General features: G+C 41.6%; 2 long non-coding RNA genes across 4 annotated transcripts in view; one reads left to right on the top strand and one right to left on the bottom strand.

Moving 5' to 3' along the window:
- LOC113600575 (uncharacterized) overlaps positions 1-8,699 on the top strand; it is a 238,784-nt gene extending 230,085 nt beyond the window's left edge. For 2 of the 3 annotated variants that reach the window (XR_008292568.1, XR_008292567.1), the window contains exons 6-7: positions 5,677-5,827; positions 8,434-8,699. This is a non-coding gene — a long non-coding RNA (uncharacterized LOC113600575). Of the gene's footprint in view, positions 1-5,668; positions 5,828-8,433 lie in introns of all 3 variants that reach the window. The other variant, XR_003421621.2, reaches the window with a different exon arrangement.
- A 2,959-nt stretch (positions 8,700-11,658) lies between these two features.
- On the bottom strand, positions 11,659-20,047 carry LOC106986583 (uncharacterized). Its single transcript, XR_008292574.1, has 3 exons — positions 19,760-20,047; positions 17,900-18,032; positions 11,659-16,219 (listed from the first exon to the last, which is right to left on the bottom strand). It is a non-coding gene; the product is annotated as an uncharacterized LOC106986583 (long non-coding RNA).
- Between the last annotated feature and the right edge of the window lie 4 nt (positions 20,048-20,051).

The following is a 20,051-nucleotide window of genomic DNA, read 5'->3' as shown; positions in this document are numbered from 1 at the left end:
AGGATAAATCGCGTGTGATTCCACTTACAGGAGGAATCTAAAATAGTCAAACTCCTAGAAAAATGGTGGCTGCCAGAGGCTGGGGGAAGGGGCAGAATGGGGACTTGCTATTTAACCGGCATCGAGTTTCCATTACACGAGATGAGTTGAGTTCTAGACATTTGCTGTTACAACATTGTGCCTGCCGTTAACCCTAGTGAATCATACACTTAAAAATTTGTTAAAAGGGTAAATCTCATTCTGAGCGTTCTACAATTTAAAAAAATCTCAAAAACCAATTATAAATTGAAAGAAGTAAGTGGAGATACCTGTTCACGACTTTGGATTTTGACCTTTTTCTGTGCTATGGCAGGATCGGGGTCTGGTGGATGAGGAAGTTTTGGCCCAGTGGGTGTATCATAAATTTCTATTTTAGGATCATGGATCTGGTGGTGAAAGTTAGGATGGAGTGTAGTTGGGGGGATGGTAGGACTCAGAAATGATATCACTGAAATGGACCGGCACTTAGAATAATACAGATACTTTAAAGTCTTTTCAATGTTGTGGAGACTTTATCTCTTCATCGATGTGTGTGTTCTTGTGCATTTAGGGTGGTGTGTGTGTGTGTGTGTGTGTGTGTGTGTGTGTGTGTGTGTTGGATGAACATCTGTTTCTTAATGCATTTCTTCCTAAGTACTCAGTTTTTTTGCTGCCAGGAATGGGTTTCATTTATTTCATATTCTAGCTACCACTAGTGCCTAAGAATTTAATTGCAATGCTTGGTGTTTCCTTTCATCCTACAGCAAAAAGAGCTTAATTTGTCTTTTGGGTTTACTTTTCTCTTGTTTTCTAGTTATGCAATCATATCACCCACAAACATTGATATTTCAATGTCTTCTGTTTTGATTCTCACACCTCCCTTTTTAAAAATGTAAAGTCTGAGCCTGGTGCCTGGCATATATTATCTCCTCCAGAATAATCGTTTGTTCACTCTTATCCTTCTTTTTTCTTTTTCTTTTTTTCAGATGTGTGGAAGCATTGTCCAGTAAATTTGTCAGACTCAAGCGCTTTTATTTTTAAGTTACTATTAACCTTTTATGTTGATTTAAATCTCTTGATCTTGTCCTGTGTCTTCAAAATCTCTTTTTTCCCCCCATTTTTATTCATTTGGAAGCATTTACCAGGCATTTGTTATGTGGGAAACCAGAGTCTGAGCATAACCCACCAACTATCCCCGTGAAAGTCTCAGTCTATTAGGGAGTCAGACACTGAACTGAATCACTGTAGACACAATAAAATAATAGATATTATATAGGTACAGGTAAATGACTAGATTTCTCATTTCTTATTCCAAATTTTATTAATTGTTATACTTTCCAGTTTTTTAACCAGTGGTTAAATTCCAACATATACACTCTGATTTTTTCCCAAAGCATTATTAATATTGCTATCATATTCTCATACAAATCTTATTTTATCTTTTCATTGTTTTATTCATGATTTTGTGTTGTCATATTCCTTCTCCCTTTTTATGGCTTTTAAATATTTATTTGTTTAATACATATTTGAGGGTAGGTTTTGTGCTAGTTAGTGATAGTAATAACATGACTTACCAGATTCTTGCCGGTTAATTACTCTTTTGGCACTATTTTCTATACTTTGAATGCATGTTTTCATTTTGTTATATTAAACACATCTTTGTAGGTGTAGGAGCCAAGGGCAGTCCACCCCAAAATGTGCCATTTTGGAATATTGATTATTTTACATAAAAGTTACTTAAGAGACAGCCTGTGCAGGAAGGATACTCTGCCTCCCACGCTGTTCCCCCCCAAAGCAGGAGATATATCTCCCTTGTGAAAGCTGTCCTCCTGTACCAGGAGGTAAAGGGACATCCTTGTCACCAGAGATGGGCATTTAAGAGCAGAGAAGGCTGTATAAACAACTTTTGTTACTTTTTATTAAGTTACTACCCCAGCCCACCTGCTGTTTACAATTCCTCACTAACTGAAGCTCACAAAGTTGTTTTCTTTGTCCGGTCAATTCCTTACAGATTTCTTGTCTGTTTTCCTAAAAAGTATGAAAACTGCCCTCTCTGGTTATTTCTTTAGGTCTCAATTTCAGTAATGGGTCTCCATGGGCACATAATAAAATGTTGGGTTTTTTTTCTCCCGTTAATCTGTCTCATGTCAATTTAATTTTTAGTCCGGCTGGAAGACCTTGAAGGACAGAGGAAGGAATTTTTCTTCTCTACAAAGGCTATAATTAAGTGTATTTTATTTTGAAATTTAGAAGAGGCTCTTTTTAATAGAAACCGCCAGGTTGTTCACAATAAAAGGTACATTGGACACATTTTGGATTTCCTCTTTTACCCTACAGGTTTGCTGTTCCTGTTCCCAGAGTTTTCTTTTCATGTATTTATATTATGTGCAACTTATGCATTTAAATTCTTTCTTTCTCAGGGCTCCTGGGTGGCTCCGTTGGTTGAGCATCCGAGTTTGGCTCAGGTCATGATCTCACGGTTCATGAGTTCGAGCCCCGCATCGGGCTCTGTGCTGACAGCTCAGAGCCTGGAGCCTGCTTCAGATTCTGTGTCTCCCTCTCTCTGCCCCTCCCCCGTGCGCTCACACTCGCTCGCTCTCTCTCTCTCAAAAATAAATAAACATTCAAAAAAAAGAAACGCTTTCTCTTTTAAACTCATATGGAAGATAACTGGCGCTCACCTAATTTTCCTTCTATTTTAAAATATTAACGTGAGTTTTTAGAACTCTGTTTTCCCTCATATTTTTTTCCATCTTTAAATCAGACTACTCCTCTCCTCTCTGAGGCAGCCTTCTGGCCTAAACCTCTGTCAGTCAACAGTGTCAATTTTAACACAACTAGCTACAGGTGTCCTTGGGGACTTCCAACTGTCGCGATGGGATGGACGCGGGGGCTACAGATCACTGGAAAGTGGGGCTCAGCTAGTGAGCTTTTAAACTCTTCTAGTTGTTCTAACACCCGGGGGACACACTCTCACTTCTATCCCGAGGTCCTTTTCGACATCAGCATCATCTGCAGCACTGAACTCAATATTAGGCGTACATCCCAGCTCGCAAACAGCATGGACACAAAGGAATTCCGCAGAAAGCACTGGCTGGCAACACGAGGGACCGTATTCTGACACAAATCTCTTGCTGAAGGATGTAGAGGTGAGAAAAGAAGAGGCTTTATTTGCTGCCAGGAGAAGAGTCAATCTAGAAGGGAAATGGCTGTGACATCTGGCAATTAGCAGAGATTTGATGTGTTATAGGTCTTATGGGCCCTGAGACAAGTGGACCAAGCAGTAGGAATATGGGACGGGGGGTGCCAGGCACATGCTCTCGAAGGCCAACGAACTGTTATTAATTTTCCGAGAAGTGAATCTGGGAGTTAACCCTCAGCTCTTCTCAAAAAATCTGACATAAAAGTAAACAAATCTGAGAAAGTACCTTTTGCACTTTTTTGTGGTTTGGAGCTAAGCAGCATGTATGGGGGGGTGTAACCTTGAGGCTTACAGCTTCTGTTTTTGCAGAAAGATCTTAGCTCTGTACACTTTTGAGCTCTTCCAGTGCACGCACAGGCCACTGGGAATCCGCTCAGCCCTGCACAGACCGCAAACCACATCCATATAATAAATACCACCAAAACAAGGGAGCGAATCGTGGGTTCTGTCTTAACTCCCCAAAGCCAGAAAGGGGCCTGTATATCCACTGCCCATTAGCCTAGGAGTTCAAAGGAGAGGTTATCTTGTGGTGTCTGTGGGTGACTGAATGAAGTCTAGGACAAACTTTTGAAGAACCGTGTGCAGAGGCAAGAACAATAACTTTAGGACAGTTGGTGTAAATGGGCAAGCTGGGGGCCTCGTGCCCCCTGCAGAATTCTGAGGGTTCAGCTCGTTTACGGTTCTAGCTGGTAGCTGCTAGGCAGGAAGGCCACTTTCCCTTTTTCCACAGCCTACTCAGCTCCTCTCACCTCTCTTACAGTGCGAGGGAACAATTACAGTTCCTGGAAAGGTGAAAGCAGGGATTTGTACAGCCACAGAGAGGCGAGGCATCCATGGCATCCCCTGACCAAATCTAACTTTATTACACACGTCTCAGGCTACCCGTGGAAAAGGGGCAGTCTTATTGTTTACATTTCTAATCCATCACAGTCTGGTTCTTTTATAAAATACCGTGAAAATGAATCGCTGCAAAAATTAAAAGGCATAATTAGATTCAACAGGCATGAGCTTTCTCTGCTAGACTGTCGTAAGTTTCTGCAGACTTACTCTCAATATCAGTACTCCTCAGAGGGGGGTGATGGACAGTTTGCAGACTTGCTCTGCTTTGTGGACAGCCTAGGAGTATCAATTTCCGAAGTTAAGCATTCTGAGAGAATACTGTGACCAACCTTTTTAAACATAAATTTATTGAAATCTCTCCACATCTATTTATTGTTTTAAAATTTTTAATGTTTATTTTTGAGAGAGAGAGGCAGGGTGTAAGTGGAGAAGGAAGGGGCAGACAGAGGGAGACACAGAATCCAAAACAGGCTCCAGGCTCAGAACTGTCAGCACAGAGTCCGACGCAGGGCTCAAACCCACGAACCGTGAGATCATGACCTGAGCTGAAGTCAGAAGCTTAACTGACTGAGCCACCAAGGTGCCCCTCTGTATTTCTTTATGTATCTATCTATCTATCTATCTATCATCTATGTACCTATTTATCATCTATCAATTGTCTATCTACCATCTGTCTTTAACTTGCATATTATTCCCATAGTTTCAAATTGTATGCTTGAATTTTGTTTCATTTCTATTCCATTCCATTCCATTCCATTCCATTCCATTCCATTCCATTCGGTTCTGTTGTGTTCTATTCTATTCTATTCTGCACTGCATTCACTCCATTCCATTCCCTTCTGAATTTGTTTAACTTGTGGCCACAAGGGCATATCTTCCTCGTGAATCCCAAAACAATGGCTGGAAGGCTGGGAAGAAGGTATGTGTATATGGTTTTGGTAATGACTGTAACAATGAGCTGCAGTGGGTTCAGAACTTGTGGGGAAGTAGTCATTTGGCAGCTGGTGAATATCCATTTTATATTTCCTGATGCAGATTTTTAAGTAAATGATAAAAGTCACCTGAAAAAGTGAATCTGTTTCTATGTTAGGTTTGGACTCATTTGTTTCTTGATCTAAATCTTTGGGGGGGGGGTGTGTTGATTGTCAGAAATTGTTTTGGAGATTCTTTGATTATACCTTCAGATTTTCACAATGAGATGCCTACTTGGCTAGTTTTCTTCAGATACTTTACTGCTTCCTTTAAAAAAAAATTAAGAGAGCTTATTTTTTAAAATGGTACTTCACTTAGGTTTATTCTTGAACCATTTCTTGCTTTTCTTTTTAGGGAATTAGCAATCTTTTTCAGTCCCTATGTATTTTATGTTTTCTGTGTCCTGTTAGGGCCAAATTAGCATACCTGGGACCTAATGCTCATGGTGTTTGTTTTGTGTCTCTCAGATGTGCGTTAATTTTCATCTAAACCCTGGATTTCTCATAGTCTAAGAGGCAAGATCTATAGTCATTCAGATTCTTGTATCTGTTACTTACATTCACCCTGGACCTGTGTGAGATTATGACCTTGCATTTGTAGGGGAGGAAACAAATATTTATGTTTTCACCCTTCTAGGTTTTCAGCGAGGGCTTGATGGGAGAACAAGGGAATAAAGGCTGGACTTCGCTGCGGCTCATAGTCTCCAGGCAGGATTCTTGAAGCACACAGGTTGTAACACTCCTACAGCTACCTCGAGGACTTCCTTTAATGTTTCACCACCAGAGCTTCTCTCTGGTCAGTGTTCCTTCCCTCTGATAACCATATACATCCCCTCCACCCCATATAGGTTAGCAATCGTCCTTCAAACATACAGCCCACTGATACACATCGGAAGGGTCTCATGACTAATGTTTTACTAGATAGGAGTAAATAACCTTATCTTAACAGCAGCTAGCTCCTCAGGGTCCTGGAAACCTTGCTTCCAAATTCCTTAGAGACTTAACGCTATTCCTACCCCCCACTAACTAAAAAGTACCTAATCAGTTATTCCTCACACCCCCAGTGCGCTCTTTCTGCTCACGGGGCCTTTTTGCAACAAAAATGGCTCAAGAATTCTTTCTTGACTGGTGGCTCTCCCCCCCACACCAGGGCTCTGTAACAAAAGGCAGATCAACAGGAGAGAAACAAAGAGAAGTTTTATTAACGTGTTTATGTTATGTATGCGTAGGAGAAACTGGAGATGAGTGACTCATAGTTTTGGTTAGAACCTGGTCTTAGCAAGGAAAGGTGTTTTTAGCGAAGAGACGAGATAAAGGAAAAGAAAGGACTGTGGGTCTCCAGGCCAGCGAATTGTGTGAGAACAACTCTAAGGGAAACTAATGGCAGAAAAAGGCTAGTCACCACAGCCTGGCATGTGGTTTTCTCTCATGCCACCTCCAGGCTGAGAAGGGACTAAAATGGTCTATGGTGATTAACTTTTGTCCTTTCTGGTACAGAGGGTAAAGGAGACACTTTTATAATTTTATGTCTTGCTTTTAGGCAAATAGGAGAAAAGCAGAGAGCTTTTTTTCTTCTTCTTTTGGGGGGAGGGAGGTCTGGTCCTTCTTAATTGCCTTCAGTCTGAAATAATCCATATGCTGAAGTGGCATATTTTGCGGTGGCCAAATTTTGCTACCCTTCGCAGTTAAGGCTTTAAAGCTTGAAAATTAGAGGAAGCCATTTTTCTTTCAATGTTGCTCCTAAGAAAAAGATCAACGAGAAATTAGTATTAATATATATATATGAGATTTAATATCTGTGATTTTTATTTTTTTAATTAAAAAAATTTTTAAGTTTATCTATTTTGAGAGAGAGAGAAAGAGAGACAGAGACAGAGAGCGTGGGCAGGAGAGGGGCAGAGAGAGAGAACCCAGACAGGTTCCATCCACACCATCAGCGTGGAGCCCGGCGTGGGGCTTGAACCCACGAAACATGAGATTAGGACCTGAGCCGAAACCGGGAGTTGGGCGTTTAACCAATGAGCCACCCAGGTGCCCCAACATCTGGGATTTTTCAAATCAAGTGCCATGAAAATCACATCTCTGATTACACAAAACTAAAAACAGATCACAGAGTAGAAACAAGAGTGAAAGAGTCCAATGAAAGGGGAGATGAAAGCCATTTAAAAACCTACTCTGAACTGGACGTGGATTTAAAAAGAAGTAAACTACTTTCTTGTATACCGTAGTAATTTTAAGAACATGGATTCTAAGCCAGATGATTCATCTGACATCATTTCATCTGACATCTTTTTTTTTTAATTTTTTTTAACGTTTATTTATTTTTGAGACAGAGAGAGACAGAGCATGAACAGGGGAGGGGCAGAGAGAGAGAGGGAGACACAGAATCTGAAACAGGCTCCAGGCTCTGAGCTGTCAGCACAGAGCCCGACGCGGGGCTCGAACTCACAGACCGTGAGATCATGACCTGAGCCGAAGTCAGACGCTTAACCAACCGAGCCACCCAGGCGCCCCTCATCTGACATCTTTAATATAATCGTCTTTGGGGTCTAGTAACCTTCTTAAGTGTGAAATAAGTGCAGATAAAAATAAAACCTTCATTATGGTATTTTAAGGATTAAACGAGTCAATTTAAGTATATGAAACAGTGGCCTAGGAGCTATACGCATGAATATGAGCATGACCTACTTCCTGCTCTTTGAGAGCTTCCAGTGACTCATAAACAAAATAAAAAGCAGTGAAAGTTAAACATTCGAAGACAGACAAATGGATGGGTGGACAGGTGTGAATAACAGTCCGGGGTTATAGTCGGTAAGTGAAGAAATGGAAACCTAAAGTGTTTGTGATTTACTTTTGGTCCCTTGGCCGGCAAGATCAGGGCTGAGAATAGGCCTCAGTAAGTCCTCTCCAAGTAGAGAACCAGGGCTCTTTGCCCTCTGCAGTGTTATTTCAGCCCCTATACTTACTAGCTGTGTGAGCTTTGGGGAGTGACTCAGCCTCTCTGAGCCTTAATATCTGTATCTATAAAACAGAACTAATAGCACCTGTCTCTGGAACTTGCTATGAGTATTGACTGAGATGATGTGTATAAAGTACTGTACAGAGTGCCTGGCCCACAGCAAGCATTCAGATGTACCTTACCTTTCATTACTAGTCATATAAATACTTGATTTCATTCCAGTACTGCTTGTGGGGAGTAGATGACATACTTGGAGTCACATAGTCAAGATTAGTTCTATTTTTGTATACATTTTCTGTTTCTGCGTACAGTATACAAAACAGAAACAATCAGGAATAATAAATACAGCGAGATAAATACCACAATTTACAAGGAAGAGCCTTCCCAGAAGAAGCAATTAATTGCAAAACGATGTGACTTGTGTTTTTCCCTCTCTCTTTAAGCTTCCACAAGAGGCTATGCCATGCTTCAAAACACTGCAACAGAAAGAAGAGGGAAAAAAAAGATTTCTAGACAATCCAGTCTGTATGAAGTACCTAGGGCAATTCCTGGCACCAAAGAGGCGTTGAGTGTAAGTTAAATGGATTTTTTTATGTGATTATTGAAAATGTCTTCTACGCCTTCTTCACAAATACTCACTATCCCCAAACAAACTACGTTTGTCAACACCAAGGTCGAAACAGTACCACAAAAGAGAAGATTTCTCTGCGGGGGGGGGGGGCGCGAGGGGGGAATTTATGGCTCAATCTGTGAGTCATTTGTAATAAAATATCTAAAAATATATGCCTCAAAATGTGAAAGAGTTACATTTATCAAAACTGTCTTTCTTTGTTCTTGTTTGAAAGATGAGTGTGGACTGAGTGAGAGTGTCATTGAAAGCCAAATAAATCAGGGGACTCTGGGAAGCAAGACTGCTGATGAGAGAATCAGGGTCCAGTCCGAGGGTGCTGAGGTGCTCTACTGTGAGCTGTTCAGCTGCGAACTCAGCATGTGCTCACTAAGCCCCGGGATGCACACAGTCCGTGCTGGGCCCTGGAGGTAGCCGGTAAATACTGTTCAGGTTCCCACTGGAAAGACAAGACCTACCCTCAGAAGTCGACCAAATGATACTGTCCCAAGTCAATAAAGACCCTGTAATGAGGAATCACGGCGTGAAATGTGATTCAGGCCAAACGAGAGCCCTAAGGTAAGTTCTGCGAGTCATGGGAAGAAGAAAGCTCTGAGGTCTGCAAGCATCTGGAAGGCTTCATGGAAGAGGTGGGATCTTGGGCTGAAACTCAGCAGGACTGTAGCATCAGGAGAGGGTGAAAGAGGGAAGTTACTGGGGCATAAGCAGGGGTTGCTGCTGTATAATGGGATCAGGCAGTGAGCGTTTGGCACTCAGGAAGCCCACTGGGGCATCTCTTGGTACTCCTGTGCTATGGTCTCATAAAACATGCAACTGGGGGCCCAGGCTCCTCAGAGATGAATGTGAGAAGTATCCACCAAAGCTTAAGGGCAATCTACAAGAGGGATTGAGAAAGGAGAGGGTCGGTACCACCTGTGGTCTTAGGACCAAAGCAGCCACAGGAGATTAGCTTATTCCACTCTCTTTCCCCCAGAAATTGTGACTGTCCAGAAAATGCAAGACTCTGACAGAGGAGTGAACTTAATGTGCCCTCAGATCCCTTTTACTGGCTCTTAGCCTCTTCCTGTTTGCTGGAGAGGACTGTGCCTGGGCACTGGGGCCTCACACTCCTTCAGGGCAGGCTGTTGCTAATCCTGGGTGACTGTAGGAATGCAAGGGCCCTCCTCTGTCGTCTTAAGACAAGACCACCACCGGAGTGCAGCTTATACTCCAGAGCTCTCTGCGAGATCAGGCTGCAGACTGGGGCTTTATGGAAATCACAGCCTGATTTGGATTCCTCCTCTTCCCTCCTCTGCTTCCTTTCCTCCCCTCCTGGTTTCTTGTGGGAGTACTTCCTTAACACATTCCCCCGCACTGGACTGCTCACTATAGGATCCGCTTCTGAAAGGGTGGGTTGGATCAAGGTTCCAGGGAGAGGATAAGCATGCTTAATTTGCTTGAGGGAGCTAGACTCCCTTAGGTACAAAAGGAGGGCAGAAAAATTTGGAGAAGAGTTTAGAATTCCAGTTACTGCATGGCACCTTGCAGAAATGTAACGAAGCTAAAGAAATTCCTAATTCTTTTTTGCTGGGTATGAGCTGAGACAGCCTGTTACAGGTGCAGTTGGCTGCGTTCAACTGACGTGCGACTGAGTCTAAGTTCTGCGAATGCATCTTGCGGTTCAGAACCTGACTATACAAAGTGTAGGTTACGGACACTGCCCGTGTTCCTCGCCCATGTCTCCTGAGGACTCGGTGGTTGGGGAAACTGCCTCAGGCTACAAGGACCGGTGGTGTTCTAAGGGCTTCCTCTGGCAAGCTAGCATGCTTGGCCTGATGTCAGATGGGCTGGAGATGCTGCGGCATTGATATCCCCAGAGCCGTTCTCGTCCAATGGGAATTAGTGCGTGACATATCCCAGATTTCTCAGTCCTCCCACGATCTCTGAGAAGTGTGCCACCGTGCCTCCTGGAGGCTGAGACCCGGTCTCCCACAAGGATATTCTCTCGGCGGCTGCTTCTTGCCTGTCCCCATTCTCCATCCCCTTACTGATATTTCCTGGGATCTTATTCCACGTCTATTTGCAATAAACCCTGTGTCAGGATCTGCTTCTGGGGGAGCCCAAATTAAGACAGACAGGTTCAACCTCAGGACTTCCGTATTCTCATGAATGTCTTCTGCTGAGATGCAGTTTCTTTAAAAGGCAGCTTACCTGTGGTGCCGCTCTGCAGGTTCAGAGCACGCTCCTTTGGAAAACGTTTCAGACTCCGTAACTCATGTTTATGAATATGGTTACTCAGGGTAAAGATTTTTTTTTTCCTTTTGACTATGGTCTGAATAATCATGAGCGGTATTGCAAGCGGAATGTTTCAGCAGAAGAAAATCAGGGAAATTAAGAAAATCACAATCATTCCCGAGGGGGTCGGGAAACTCTTCTGCAGGTCACTGATTCAGCAAGAAGTTATCAAGTCTTGTGTATGCACAGGGCACTGTGTGGTGCCAGGATCGTTGTAATTGTAAATTTGATTCTGGGGAGTGCGTTCCCTAGTCATGAAAGCCGGGAGGATATTCGTGGTGCTTAACTAAAAGGGAGCGAAATGGATTTCAGAATGCAGCTTGCTCAGATACTGTTTCTGGAAGCAGGATCTAGAGAGGAATTCCTTCCCGTTTTTGAGTGAAGAGAGGCGACTCCCAAATAAGCGCACATCCAGACCCCTAAGGCGGCTGGTTGGTGCGTGCACACGTTCATTAGGTCTTGTGAAAGTGTGACACATTTTTTAAAAAAATAAATCAATTTCATATTCTACCCCATGTAGTCCTCAGCTTTTTCTAATTGCTTCACAGAAGCTTGTTTTGTTTCCCCAACACGGTTGTGCGATATGTTGTATCATCCCACCATCTTGTCCAACTGTCACGGCGCACGGTAAGTTCACCCACTTAATAATCTCACAAGGGTTCGCTCTATGTTTGTGATACATCAGGCACTGACTTCTGGGAATGATGCCCACTCACTACCGCAACCCCTCCACCCCCCCCCCCCATCACTCTTGCCATGAAAAATCAATAAAGAACACATAGTCTTGACTTTCAGGGAGTTTCTCATTTATTTGCAGAGACAGGCAAAGAGCGCTTTTCCAAATGGTACAGTAAGTACTATGGAAGAAGAGAGTGTGGAATGGAGAAGTTGCAGCCCATTCAGATTTGGGAAGGCTGAGAGAACAGGTGGGGCCAGGGGCGAGCCCGGAGTATGTGTCATCTAAACCTCATGTATACATGCAGGACTTAGCCCGCATGTCCTTAAGGACGTAGCCAGGTGGAGAGAGGGCACTGGAGGCAGAAAGGAAAACACAAACAAGGGTCTAGACGTGGAGAAGAGCATGGGCTGTTTGGGAACTGCAAGTGTTCAACAGAGCTGGAGAGTAGAGTCTGCTCAGGGCTGGCAAAAGAAGAGGTGAGCCAGAATGTGAAAGGCTTGCACATTGTGCTATGCAGTGTAGACCACTTTGGAAAGGTAACAGGGAGAGACTGAAAACTTTTGAACGGGGTAGTAAAAAATCAGTTTTCACCTCATTTCACTTTGACTGCTTCTTGGAAACTGAATTGTGGGAGAAAAGTCAGGAAGGCAGGAAACCATTTAGGTGGTATCGCAGTAGCCTTGAAGGGATTGGGTGATAGAGCGGGCTGGCATCTGGAAATGGAGAGATGTGGATAGAAGTGTTAAGAGGGGAAGAGAGGCTACACGTAAGGAGGTGCGTGTGCGTGGCGGGGTGGGGGGCATGGAAAGTAAGTGTATTCCATGTAGAAGAGCCCACTGGGCTGAGGAAGGATTTAGCCTCTCTTCAGGGGGGGCTAGAAGTCTCATTTCCTGTGTTGTTATTTCCACTTGAAGCTCTTGGCTCCGAGACCTTTGATCACGTGCTGTTACTTCCGCTCGAAGCTCTTGGCTGCAAGATCTTTGATCACGTGTGACAAAACCCCACGCACTTTCCCCTTTGGTCTGAATGTGCTGACAAGGCAAAACAAGACACTTTCACATCCTGTTCTTTAGCTCATGGTTGATTAACGGAGATTAAAACTCTCTGCTCTCCGAAGGTCGCAAGCTAGCCATATTTGGGAAAAACCATTTCCTGTTTTGATAAATAAGGCTTATTTCTGCAGCTTGCAAAGCCAGGGTGTAAAACCACCTCATTTGCAAACGTCTATAAGAGTAGAGGTGCTCCGAAGATATTTAGACTGGGGTTGATACTCCTATTGTGATAGTCTCCCTCATTTTGGTCTCCTAACTTGTCTGGTTTTTGTCTTTGACAGTTTGCCTCAGGATGGCACCTTGCCTCCAGATTCCCATCTGCTCCAGCCAGGTAATAAGGCCATCTGGAGCCTTTTGTGCTCCATTCCTGGCTGGCAACCCAGGGGTCTAAAGGTGAGTCCTGATCCTGGTCCTATGTCCAGACTCTTGTCTGTTGGAAGCATGGTAAGAATTTGATTTTGATTTTTTTTTTTTTTTTGAGTCTTTAGTTGATTTCTGGTGATGGATTTTTTTTTTTTTTTTGGTTTTGTAGTTAGATAATTTGGCTCTCTCTGTAAGTGAATTAAATGGTTTATAGATATTTTTCTCTTTTGAATGAAAGATGACAGAAAATCATGTTTGTTACTCTTTTCTGTTTGTTTGTTCATTTCCCCCCAATTTTGAACTCAAATCAACTAAGAATTTGTACCCATTAGAGAAGAGCTCTTTTTATATGAAAAATGAGTTTTGTATTTTTGGGTTTACCCCTGATGTATGGGCTAAAATTTTGGAATAGAAGCTATAAGTTTTCTAGGTTTTTATGTATGTTTATGTGTCTATAGATATGTAATATTTTCCTACTTCCAGATGGTATTACTAAATTAGATTATAAGAAAATTTTTAAAGAGTTTTATTCTAATTGACTTAGAGTTAGCTAAAGGCATATGCAAATAAAGGACTATTCCTAAAAATTCCCAGATATTGAAAAAATTAGATTTCTAATACTTTCAATGTGCTCAAAATACATTTTTATAGGCAGTAATTCAAATGTTCTAAGAATTCAAGTTTACATAATTTAGGTAACTCTAGCAAATGAGACTAATTTAATATTATTGGTTTAATAAAAACAGCTATATCTTCTGAGTTGTCAGCATTAAATGTAATAGAAACATATATTTTTATTTTATGCAAGCATGTTTTTCCTCAATTTATAAAGTTTGGTTGATTTAATATACTATCATTTCAGTTACTATATTTTAAGATTATAAAAATGTACATTTGTATTAGTCAAATTAAGTCATTATTTGGACAAACTTTATTTCAAAGTAATTATATTTTGCAGGATGTCAGCTTAAAGACAGTGTTCAAAATGAATTGGTAGCTTAAAACCTTGGACTGATGCTAAATTGACTTAATTTATGAATATTCATTAGACACCTAAATCCTATCTAAGTAAGAGAAAAAATTGAAGCATTAATTGCTGAATACAATTTCATTTTATATACTTTTGGACTTTTACTTTTCTCTAATACAGAGAGGCTATCTATTTGGGTCTGTTAATGCACATGTTCATTTTTGCCACATTGAGAAGCTGTACCTATAAGGAACGCTTATGATTATAAAAATTATGAGATGTTGAGATGTATATTTATAAACTTTGCTAGTCTGCTAGAAAATACTGGTGTATGAAAGACAGTTTACAGTTATTTACTATCAGATACTCCTTCCTTGACCAAACTTTAGTTAGGCTCCTGTGAGCCTTCTTCTAGACTAGGCTCGACCTTGGCCCGCTGAGCCCGCACTTTAGCAATGAATCCTAAGCTAGTTAATTGACACTTGCCCCCCTTCATATGGGATCATCCTTGATATCTGATCAAGCTCCTCATACCCTGCCCTAGATATCTAAGTCCTTGGCACCTGCTTTTAGTAAGAATCCTGTGAAGCCAGTTTAGCAGGAATCCCCCTACTTTGGTATCTAACCAAGTTCCTCTTAGTAATTTCCTATCCACTCACCCCCTCACTGGCTCCTTGGCTGAGATCTCCAGCTGTCTGTGCTGCATGGGAATGGGATACGAAAGTCTCTCTCCTCTACTGCAGTAGTTCTGATAAGATCTGCCTCGCGGCTTTAACACACTCCCTGGGAATAACTCTTCTCTTACACCGTCTCCTGGTTTTCTATATGCAGTAGAAGTGGCTGTGGTGAAAACTTAGAATCAGTATATGTGAATGAGACTCTAACAGGAGTGATAGTAGCAGAGAGGAGCAACTTTGCACATGAAGTGTGCAGGGGGTATTTTGTTAAGAAAAACAAGAGTAGCTTTGTTCCAAAGTAAAATAACTAAATAACTTGTCTAATATGAGAGACAAGTGTATGACAAACTCGTCTGGATAGAGAAAGTTGTAGATAGTTCATGGAAAAGGAATTGTATTTCTTAGAGTCACAGCTGGCTAAGGCTGATGGGCTTATTTATAAGATTGTTTTTATGAATCTTTTTTTCCATTTCTTTTTTTTAATTTAAATATAAGATTTTTAATAAGAGTGTTAGTACCAAATATGCTGTTCCAAAACTAGCATTTGGTTTTCTTTCTATTAAAATGACATTTTTTTTCTTGGATTACTGGTGTTTTCTTAATAAGTGCTTGTAAAAAATATTTTTCTTTACCTTTATAATCTGCCTAGAAAACAACTATTCAGGGTCTTATTAGACTCATTTCCTATACTTTGGGTTGACTTTATCATATCTTTAATTACTCGAGAGAACAAAGTCTTTTCACTTAAAAAGAACTGGAGTTCTTTATAGTCACGTCCCTTCTATGCCTACTTTTAAATTTATATCTTCATTTTGGCTAATTAGGTAACCAACTATTATTTCTCAGTAATCCACGATCCTATTTAATCAAGTGTTCAAATTTCCTGACTACTTGTTGTATTTTACTTTCCAAAAATCAAATCCTGAATGATATCTTTTGCCGAAGAAATTGTCAAGAAAAAAAAAAAAGTTAAGTCTGGACCCGAGTAAGGAGAGGTATTATTGAATGAGACTATTGCAGAGAGAAATTCGAAGCCTGAGCCAGAGCAGTGTCAGGCAGGTGGGGGGGGGAGTGGTGGAGCGGGGGGACAAGCAAAGTTTCTGTAAGCAGAGACCCGGGGATAGGTGCCTGTGCAAAGCAGAAGGATGCCATGCTAACAGCTGGTGTGCGGAAGGTGCCTTGAAACATAATGAACTGCATCCAGTGTTGTACTAGTAGAAAAGTTGAGGCAGGAAAGTTGTGTCCTCAGGCACAAGGACTTGGGATTCTGGTCTCAGTTGAAGTAAACAAGCAAAAATGCAGAAAGTTTGCAGAGTTGGGACCTAGTGGTTCTCAGCAAAGCAGCCTAAACTTATATGAAGCATAAAGTTGCCTCAGCCTTGTCAGTCCCTCTCTTTGTTCAAGGTGGGCTCAGAGAGACTCTTCATGGACAATTCAAGGATAAGGAATAACTCAAACAGCGGATGGCTGAGTGAGATAGACCTCAGGGCCACCATATTCTCAGTGATGTCCCTAGAAGACCAATTGAATCATCTGTTTGGAGTGCAGGCAGAGGTCAGTTGTTTCAGTGTTCTTAAACGGGATGCCTAAAATTAAAAAAAAAGATAAATGTTAGCATAAAGGAATGTATTAAAGAGCCAGAAGTCAAACGCTAAGAGTATCCAATCTAGTGAAATTCAGGAGGTCAGTGGATGAAATCGTTTCATTGTGCAGCACTGCTCCCTGAGTCGTATCGTGATCTTAATTATGTTACTCAGAGCTCGGGTTATCTCCCTTATCAGGGGATACACGACCTGAGCATTTCACCAGACTTTCTTAGTGACCCAGACAGCAGCTTGTCCGGAGGGCAACCAGGTTCACGCATGGACTGCTGTAGTGTTTATTCAGATCCTGGGGGAAAAGGCCAGTGACAAAGCAACCTAGGGTCCGAATAAGGATCTGGGAAATCGTGTTTTGGTTCTCAGTGACTTGAAGTCAGGAAAAAGGGAGAAAAGTTGTACAGGTTAGTGTGAAAAGTTACAGCCAGCTATTGAAGGAATCTGCAAGAATTGAAAATTTGGTAAGGGCTGACAATCTCTCTAAAGTAAAAGATTCAAATCTGATTTATAAGTAGGTATCACCACTAGTTTATCTACAGTGGGAAAAGAAGCTAATTAAGTGTCTATAAGACGAGATAGAGTTTGCATATCAATCAGCTACCTGCAGTTTACAGAGGTGCAAAATAGCTCAAAGGCAATGAATAGGGTCAGAATCCGGTAATCCAAAAGAGCATGCTATAGTTTCCCATTGAAACACCAAAGGCTCTCTACAGTCCCTTTCCCCTCTTGATCAAAGACAATCTCAAAGAAAGATTTCTCTTGGTCACAAAATAAGGCTGGTCTCACTGGAGGTGGCCTGGTTATTTACATAGATGCAGCAAGAACGACGTGGTACCACGTAGGTCTTATACTGGCTTCTCTGGACGCTTTCAGAAAGAATCTCAGATTGGACTTTTCAGAGCCTCTCGAGACTAGGAAGCCAAGCCAAAACTTCACCATCATTTTCCACCTGCAGTACCTAGTGATTTGGTGGGCATTCCTCTCTTCCTGAGGTCCTCAAAATAGCCTAGGATTCCTGAGTCTGCCAGGAAGTGACCTTCCTTGCTCACCTATAAGGCTGGGAACCCTATCAAGCTGGTTGCCAGGCCAGTTTTCCCAAGAGGGACTTTGTAAGCATTGGCCCATCATGTCAACTTTAATTGCTGAAAAGGGTCTGGTCACATCTGACGAAACGAGCATCATTATCAACTGTGACATTATAGGCAGAGCCAGCCTTGATTAACCAGTGCTTCCAATTATGTCCTATTAACAAGGTGGACGGGCTCTCACTGAATCTATGCAAATAACTACAGTGCCACGAAAACAGGAATACTCCACGAGACTTCCCAGAATTTGGAAGGGTGAGGCAGGGCAGAGAAGAGGAATGTTTCCCTTCTGTTTCACAAGGGCACAGTCTACTAAATTGTTGTGAGTGCTAGATAGCTTGAGAGAAGAGAGAAAGTGCATCCTTACATCCAGAAGATAGAACACGAGAGCATCAGCACTGTTCAAACAAAGCCCATAATCATGAATGATCAGTTCATTCAGTCCTATGTAATAATTCTTGTTCCATTTGATCTTGGATTAATCGTCCATAAATCTATATTCTCCCCTAGAGTTCTAGAAATCCTGACTTAGTCTACCAGGGTGGTCCCAAAGTTATTTAAGCAGTGCCATCAGAAGCCTTACCCAAGAGTACCTGGCTGGCATAGTCCGCTTCCACGGGTCTCTAAGATAATCCTTTTTTGTTGAAGACAGAGCACTCAGTCGGTAGCTGATTTGCAAGGGCTCTTCGGGAAGCATCAGAGGAACATAAAACCACCTGTGAAGGACAGAAAACTTAAAATAGCCATGGTTAGTTCATTTTTGATAATTTTCAAAGGTGAAAGATCTGAGCAGAGTTCACTATAAAAATAATACAATTGATAAAGAAATTTGATTTTTATGGGACACTGAAAAAGTCAGTTCAATCAGTTTTAGGCAAAACATGCTAATGTTTAATTAGCATCATTAATCCTGTTTTCAAAGAAGACTGGATATTATATGTAGTTTATGAAAATGGATGAGTATAATCTTTAGAGGAAAACATGGCAGATACAATATCATGGTTCTGAGACATGATATACCATGAACATATATCAAGCATATTGTTAAAATATAGCAATGGTATATCCAGATAATCAAGCAATAAGTAAACTTAACCTGAATGAGTTTAGGAAGAACATACTTGAGTAAAATAAAAATGTCTTCTTACAAGGCTGATAACTCAAAAGGCATAACTGTATTTATTAAACCAACAACATTTAAACTAGCCTCGTTTGCCAAAGATTTACCTCGTGAGCCTGAATTTTAAAAACATATTGGTAAACTTTTATAAGAATACTTTTTCCCCCACATTAAACATATTAGAGATTTAATTGTCTCGGTTTCTGGGAATTTCGGAAATATTTAAAATTCTATAAACTCCTATTTATCTCTTATCCAATCCAGAAGGAGCTCCTTTAAGGGACTTTAGAATTTAATGTGGTCATACCATTTGGAGGTAGGAAAATATTACACGTGTGTAATACAACATACATATATGCACATACAGATGGACACAAATAAAGAGCTTATAGCTTTAAATTTTAATTAAAAAATTTTAGAGCTGGTTCAGATATAAACGCAAAGACTCAAAACTCACTGGTTCATGTAAAAGAGCTGACTCTAATCCCTGCCTCACTTTTACCTTTTTACAAGGATTGTGTTTCTGGCAGATGGGGCAAATTGAAGTAACCTGCTCAATGTAAGAGCTGAAGCAGTCTCCCCAGTATTTGTGGAGGAGACCCTCAAGATGTACTTGGCCCCGATACGTATCCAATGGAGGCTGTGGACTACATTTTGGAAGAGTGACAGAGGAGAGACCAAGTGGCCATTGGTGTCTCCAAAGCCCATCTGAGTAAAGAAAACTTGAAGCTTATTTCTAATTAGCTTTTTCAGCTGCAGGCTTTTGCTCCTGGGGTCGCTGGGCTCCTCACAGCCCCGACAGTGGTAAGGGACTTAAATATCAGGTGTCTACAGGACGAGGAGCCTGAATGAGAAAGGAAAGGCCTGGCGGGGTGGATGACAGAGGAGGTAGAGGTGTTGAAGGGGGGAGAACAAAGGATTCTAGGGAGCTGAAGGGAAAGTTGAAGGTGGAAAAAGGGAGGCAGAGTTAGAGGAGGATGATGGGAAGGGATAGGTCTTAGAAAACACTGAGGAAGAGAAATGGCCTTGGAAGGAAGCAGTGGTCTCTGAAAATGTTTGTGGAAGAGACTTTGTTCTGTTTCTTTGTACCAAACAATAAAAGCAGTGCACCGTTTGGATGAAATCTTGGAGTCATGGGATTCAAGAGCCCTGCTCAGAATAAGTCAATGTAATCCAAGAGTCAGGGGCTTTAACTAAACTCAGAAAAGCTGGAAGAAGGCAGAGAAATAGAAGAAAAAAAGACAAAAATGAAGAATAAAGCCAAGTCTTTACCATGCTACAGTAGACACATGTGTGAAGCACTGGACCAGGATTTAGACTCACCACTGTGGATCCCAACTTCCCTAGCCAGGAAAGGAGCCAGCATCTGGTCAGATGGCATTGACGCCTGGGTGAAGAAAGCAAGGTCCTGGGGGCATCTGACATTCTGTCAGAGTTACAGCGTCATCCCTGTGAAGGAAAAAAAATGCAATGGATGTTACTATGAAGGATGTTACTATATTCATGTGAAGGGGGTTATTGCAATAGGAGGAGAGGAGTATCATAATAGGAAGACGCTTGAAGACTAAGTCAGAAATGTATCTGGGGAGGGATGGGTGGGCAGAGCTTTTAAATG

This window comes from Acinonyx jubatus, chromosome F2 (assembly GCF_027475565.1).
Source record: "Acinonyx jubatus isolate Ajub_Pintada_27869175 chromosome F2, VMU_Ajub_asm_v1.0, whole genome shotgun sequence".
NCBI lineage: Eukaryota > Metazoa > Chordata > Mammalia > Carnivora > Felidae > Acinonyx > Acinonyx jubatus.
Note: the sequence above shows the minus strand (reverse complement) of the source record. Positions and strands in the feature narration are given on the sequence as shown.